Below are 7,567 nucleotides of genomic sequence, written 5' to 3' on the forward strand. Positions count from 1 at the left end.
TTGGTGATAAAATTATCCCAATAGATTAAGATTTGGATACATCTCTAGTGAAGGAAATTAATTTATTGACATAGAGGTATGAGGGGGAACATTATTGGCTGTTATATCTCTTAGACAATGTTATAAACTCACTCAACTGTGCCATGATCTTCTTACCAAAACTAAAGCAATTTGCCAAAGAGCTTTACATTCTTTATTAACAATAAAAAGACAATTTCAATGTTATGCTTTCTTATTTCACTTTACATTGAATTAGTCTTTTTAGTTCATATCAATAATATCACATGACAATAGGTATTACAAAGAAGAGAGAGAACCATACATTGCAGAGATATACCAAATGGCATTCTTAATATATGTCATGATTAACTAAATACAGGTAAGGTGTTAAATTCTATCTTTTTATGTACAAAAGTAATAAGGATGACATATACAATTACATTATACTACTAAGTAGGTTTAACTTCAGCAGATGGGGATTCTTCTGTAGCCTTGATTTCAGCATGCTCTTCAGTTTTGTCCATGGGCTTTTCTAGTGGGGTTTTAGCTTCACCAGAAGTATCTATAGTTAGAACTTCAATTTTGATATCCTCCTTTTTAGTGGAATATTTGGAGGCCTCCCCTGTATCTTTTACTTCAGCAAATGGGGATTATTTTGTAGGTTTGACTTTAGTAGATAGAGATTCTTCTATGCCTTGACTTCACAATGCTCTTCTATTTTGTCCATGGGCTTATCTTCTATGGTTTTGGCTTCACCATCACAAGCATTTGTACTTGGAACTTCAATTTTGATATCAACATTGTTGTGGGCAAAATAGGTAATTGACGAGGGTTACCTAAAAAGATTCCCTCCAAAAATGCATGAAAGCTTTAAAATAGCTTACAAACACACTTTTTTTAAAAGCACATCTAGAATTCCATGTGTAGATTAAAAAACTACCTGAATTTTGACACTTTTTTCAAGAGAACACGTGGTGACCTCCATAGTTTTATAAACTAATAATGCTTTGACATAAAAACAACTTGACTTTTAAATGGGATAGAAGAAGTCCCACAACTTAAAGAAATACCAAAAAAACTTTAAATTAAAAATTATTTTATAAATTTCATGAATAAATTAGACTTTTTTGAATGAACTTTCTTGAAACAAAGTTTACCACTATACATAAATATATACATTATTTGACAAGTGATAAAAAATGATTAGAATAGATAACATCATAAGCTCTATAGTTTATTAAAAACCCTACAATTAGGCTTGAATGTATTTCTATACCCAAATAGCAAAGCCAATACAAATAATATGAAATAAACGTTCTTCATACAAAGATGAGATGAAACTTCTTGAAGGTTTCTAGAGCAATAAACTAAAGTATGTAAAGTAAAAGAGTCATAATAAACTAAATTATATAAAGTAGTAGACTCAAAAATCTAAACATCTAGGACTTGATCTAGATGTTCCTCTACTTCTTTATTGGATTGGTGATCATTTTCTTCTCCTTGGGGACCAGGGAACATCAAAGTAAGATTTTCATTTTCTATTAGAGATGTTAATTCCCCAGGCTCATCAGAGAGGGGAGGTATAGGTTCTTTTGATGCTAGCTGAAACTGAAACTTCTCATTAGCATCAATGGGAACTGCTCCCACCTCTTGATCTTCATTTGGCAGTTCCATATCACCCTTTACATGCATAGGATTAAAGACTGCTTGGATCTCATCCTTTTCAACTATAATGCAGTTTCTCTTTCTCTTAACTGCACATGTCACAGTTGTACTTGCAGTTTTAAAAAAATGAATATAAGAACTAACATACAATCAATAATAAAATATTATATATTTAAATATTATTTTTTAAAGAAAAAATAAGTGTATACCAGTTCCAAAAAAGAAGTCAAGTATCCAATCATTTGGCATAGAAAATTGTTGGAATTAGGGTTGCAGGAAAGCACACAAAGCTTGCAGAAGAAGAAGCAAGAATGCACACAACACAAAGTGTATTAGATTGTGTCAATGTACAAAAGATAAGTTAGCCCTAGAAGGATGGGCGTATATACAAGCTGGGGGAAAAAACCTCCTAAAGAGGGAAAAAGTACCCCGGCGGTCCTAAGTGTGTTCACACACATCACTGCCTATATATATGGCAACAAATCCCCCCTGGGAGTGATGGTGTGAACGAGAGCTGGCACTCATATATAGGGGAGTGCCATGCCCGAAGTAAATCAATCCACAAAGGGGAGCAAGCCCAAAGCTTTGCGGAAAGCTTCGAACTTCTCACGAGGAAGCGCCTTTGTGAAAAGATCGGCGAGGTTGTCCTGTGTTGGCACATAGGCCAAGCTGATCTCTCCTGCTGAGAGTCTCTCCCTGACATAGTGATAATGCACCTCAATGTGCTTTGTGCGAGCATGAAAAACTGGGTTTCTCGCAACTGCCAATGCGCTCTGACTGTCAGTGAAGATAGAGGTGGCAGACTCCTGTCCAACACCCAAGTCAGCCACCATAAGCCGTCTGAGCCACACACACTCAACCGTAGCTGTGAAAGCTACCCTGTACTCAACTTCACAACTAGAAGTGGCCACAGTAGGTTGCTTCTTGCTCAACCAAGATGCTCAACCAAGATATGCATGAGCTACCGAGCATGAAACAAAAACCACTTGTGGACACTCTTGTGTCATAGCAAACCAGCCCAATCTGAGTCCGAAAAAGCATGTAAATCTGGCGGCAACGATCCCCCCTTGGGATAAAACAACCCAAGATGTATGGTGCCACTCAAGTAGCGAAAGATGCGTTTAACTGCCTTCCAATGCTGAGACCCTGGGCTATGCATAAACCTGCTCACCTGTGAGACTGCAAACTGAATGTCCGGCCTCGTAATGCATACATAAATGAGGCAACCAACAGCTGTCTGATAGAGTGTGACATCAAAGTGATCTCCAGCATCATGAAGACTCAACTTCAAACCTGTCTCCATTGGAGTAGCAATAGGCTTGCAGTCTTCAAGGCCAAATCTCTGCAACAATGTCTCAATATATTTTGTCTGACACAAAGCAATACCTCCATCACACTGCTTAAATTGTATCCCCAAATAATGATGCAAATGCCCCAAATCTGACATCTCAAAAGAGGCATTCAAATCAGCCTTAAAATCAGCAATATGACTCTCATTTGGTCCTGTGAGCAGCATGTCATCGACATAGAGAGCAATGATTAGATGTACACCACCATCCACACGTTTAACGTACAAAGTGCTTTCTGTTGGACTATTCTGAAACCCATGTGCAGTCAAATATGCATGTATCTTTTCATACCAAGCTCGTGGAGCTTGCTTTAAACCATATAAAGCCTTTTTCACCCTGCACACTTTGTTTTCCTACCCTCTTTGAACAAAACCACGAGGCTGCGATACATACACCTCCTCATGCAAATCTCCATTCAAGAACGCAGTCTTTATGTCCAGCTGATGTACATTCCAACCATTATGAGCTGCCAATGCACAAATGCTACGAATGGTAGTCATATGACAAGTGGGAGCAAAGGTCTCATCAAAATCAATGCCCTTTTCTTGAGCATAACCCTTTGCAACAAGTCTAGCCTTATAGCGATCGACACTGCCATCTAGCTTTCGTTTCAACTTAAAAACCCACTTACATCCAATGGCCTTTTTACCAATAGGCAAATCACACAAAGACCATGTACCATTCTTCATTATAGCATCATATTCACTTTGCATTGCAGCCAACCAATTTTTTGAATTTTGTGCCTCATCAAATGAAAGAGGTTCTTCCTCTTCACACATACTAGACACAGCCAAAGCATAACAATATGATGTATAAGAGGCATGCTGAAAACCTGAACGAGTATGACTAGTCACAGCCCTATCCTCATGAATTACATCCTGTAAATCTGCATCAGAAATAGGCTGATCTATGATGTCATTTGAAATCTGCCGCTAGGCTGAATATTTGCCTCATTAGGACTTACATTTGAATTCCCACCTGTAAAGAGAGGCAACAACGTATCAAATACATGCCGTGAGCTCACACCTGTCTCTTTGGTACATGATAACAAGGGCTGCACAGCATCTTCCACAAAAACAACATCTTGACTAATCAAGATACGCTTTGACTGCGGATGATACAATCTATAACCCTTGCTTTCAACACTGTAACCAACAAAAATGCATTTGACAGCCTTATCATCCAATTTTTGCGTTGTTGCATAGGCACTAAAGCATAGGCCAAGCAACCAAAGACACGCAAGTGACCAATAGAAGGCTTCCTGCCATGCCAAGCTTCGTATGGAGTAATAGACTGCAAGGCCTTAGTGGGACACCTGTTGAGTACATATGCAGCACACATGACAGTGTCAAGCCAAAACGCATGTGGCAAAGCTTGGCTCTTGACCATACATCGTGCCATCTCCATAAGTGACATGTTCTTCCTCTCAGCAACACCATTTTGCTGAGGGGTATACGACACTGTACATTGGTGTTTTATCCCACGACTAGCCAGAAATGCATCAAACTCTTTAGACATGTACTCCCCCCCCCCCCTCGATCAAAACGGAGGGTGCCCACAGTACAATTGGATACATTTTCAACCATAAGCATAAACTGTTTGAAGCACAAAAACACTTCGGACTTTGCCTTCAGTGGATATACCCATGCATGCCTTGAGTAATCATCAATGAAAGTCACGAAGTACAAGTGTTTAAATGATGGAGTTTGCATAGGCCCACATACATCACTATGTACAAGCTGCAATTTGCGACGAGTGGCCCGCACAGAACCATCCTTTGGAAACACAGAACGTTGTATTTTGCCCAAAATATAGCCTTCACAAACATGTTTCAATGGTGCCTCAAGAGAGGGCAATGAAGCAACCATATCAAATTTCTGCAAACGCAGCAAACTAGCAAATTTCACATGACCAAAACGAGCATGCCATAGTTTTGCATCTAAAACTGCCTTTTCATCAGAAACTGCATTTGCTGAATCTTCCACACACTTGTCATAAGAATTGAGCCTATACAGCCCATGAAACAAGGTGCCAGATACAATAATCGTATCACCAGAAGTCAAATCATGTTAGTGTATCAACAGGTGGTTGATGTATCTTTTCCATTGGCAAGTTTAAAATCCTACCATTGAGCACAAGTTTCTACTATTTAATTATCTCCCTTATTTTATTTTGCTGAGCTGAGAGTGCACCTGTGCCAAAGCTCACCACCAGGAGTGATGATGTCAAGCTCCTCGTTGCAATTTGAAGATACAAAATCCTCCTCGCTTGACAAATTAATGTTTTTAGGAGATGTCCTCTCATCTCGAGAGATTGTAGACATAGAAGTCCTTTTAACTTCTCTCTGTTTTCCTCCTTTCCCATGAGAGTCAAGTGCAGAAGACCTTGGAGGCTTTTGAGGGGTGACCTCTAAGCTAGCAACATTAGAGGCTATAGTAGTTGGAGTCAAGAAAGGTCCTAAGCTCACTAACAAATTGCCAATTTTTTTCCAATGCACAAGTTAGTTGCATAGGACCATAAAGACCCACTTGAAGATTATTTTGGCTCACTACAAACTCTCTCATGTTATTCATAACATCAACAATAAAAGAAACAACATCATCTCTCTCTTCCCCTCTATATTCCACCTTTAACACTTTGCCACAAGACTTTTGACCTCTAAGAATATTACCCTTGCCAGAGTGCCTAGAAATGATGAAAAAAAGATCACCATCGACGCCAGAAAGACTTCAGTCATGTTGAAGATAAGCAAGAGTTTTAATTGGTGTACCTGCTGAGAGTTAAGGTCTATCTTTTGGTGCATTTATAAAACCATGAGTTCTTCCTGAGGGTACATAATAAGTTGATGTCTTTGTCCTAGCTCTCACTGGAACAGACATAGGTTCATCCTCCTTCTGATTCTCTTCTTCATCTTCATCAACAAAGGATGGTGATGAAGCTATAAATCTCTTTTGGGTGAAGGCTTCAGTCGCGTCGCAGTACCCAGGGAAGGAAAAGTGGCAATAGTCCCAAAACTTGGTCGAGTTTGAGTTGTACTTCTTTCTCTGCAATAGCATCCAACATTGTGTTGGTATGCTTGACACCTGCAGCACCATCTCTCTTCTCATGTTGTTGTGAAGCCTCCACTTGTTGGAAGAGGGATCTTTTCCCAGGTAAAGTAGCAGCTTGTGCTTCCTTTGTAATTTTTTTAAGGAGGTGAATCAAATTATGGAGCCTCAATGGCAGGCCTCTTAGAGGACTTCTTCATCTTGTCACCCCTACTTTATAGATAAAAAGAAATAGATTTCGTAAAATAATTATTAGTTGGTTCAATCAATCAAATCCAAAAAAAAATCAATAAGGTGGAGCTAACCATTAGAGAGTGACCAACAACAAGGCTATCACAAGAAAATCAATAAGGTGGAGCTTAACCATTAGAGTGACCAACAACAAGGCTAGCACAAGCAAATCAAAACAAAAATATGGAAGAAATAGAGCAAAACAAGCTTCTATAAGATAAGAAAAGGAAATCAGAAGACATTAAAAAGTACAACAAAAATTATTCTACTTCTATATGATCAAAAAAGAAGAATTTAAGAATGAATTAAGAAATAAACTAATTTTTGTAGAAAAAAGGCAACAAGCAGGAGAACATTGAAAGAGGACTTACATTATTGTAAAGTGGTATGGAAAACCGAAGGGAGTGATAAGAAGGGATGAACTTGTGGGCCTAGATTTTGATGCAGCACATCGATATGGTTGCCAAATCATTGAGGGTAGAGGAGAAGGAATAAGAATAATTATCGAGATGCATGGTAGAGATAAATCCTTTTAGGAGAAGATTGAGTGTAGATTATTCTCAACCTTCAGTTTATGTGCAAACTCAATGCACTGCATCGAGTTCATGGTGGGGAATTGGATGCATTATAATGGAATCAAATAAAAGAAAAATTGAAAAAGTTTGAATGGAGAAGAAGATCTCACCTTAGATGAAGGTCGCCTTCTCTTCTATCTACCATATTTGTGTCAACAAATTTCAGTAATCACAGTGTGGTGGTATAGAAAACATAGAGAAGCAGCATCGCATGAAATCAAGCAAAGATATTGCCTGCTGTGTAGAAAAAGGAATAGCAAGAAAATGTGCGCAAGTGATAAAGTGCATGCACCAACTTTGCATACACAAAAAAGTTTTCAAAAGTGAATGCATGTCATCATATTTTCCACACCAACTACATGTTGTGTATAAACTCGATGCATAGCATCAAGTCTATGTGGAAAAGTTGATGCAATGCATCCACTTTGTTTCTGTATGCAAAATTGATGCATTGTATCAACTTTGCCACACAAACTAGATGTTGTGCATCACGTTGATGCACAAAATCAAGTTTGTGTCGCAAAGTTAATAGAATGCAATATCTTTATACACACAAACAAAATTTCTTAAAGTTGATACACTGCATCAACTTTGCTACATAAACTTGATGTCCTGTATCAGCTCAATACAAAACATCAAGTTTGCATGGAAAATTTGATACAATGCATCAACTTTGCATACATTGTTTTCTTAACAAAGT

The sequence above is a fragment of the Cibotium barometz genome, chromosome 53 (assembly GCF_041138505.1).
Source record: "Cibotium barometz isolate CiBa-2024 chromosome 53, ASM4113850v1, whole genome shotgun sequence".
NCBI classification, from domain to species: Eukaryota; Viridiplantae; Streptophyta; class Polypodiopsida; order Cyatheales; family Cibotiaceae; genus Cibotium; species Cibotium barometz.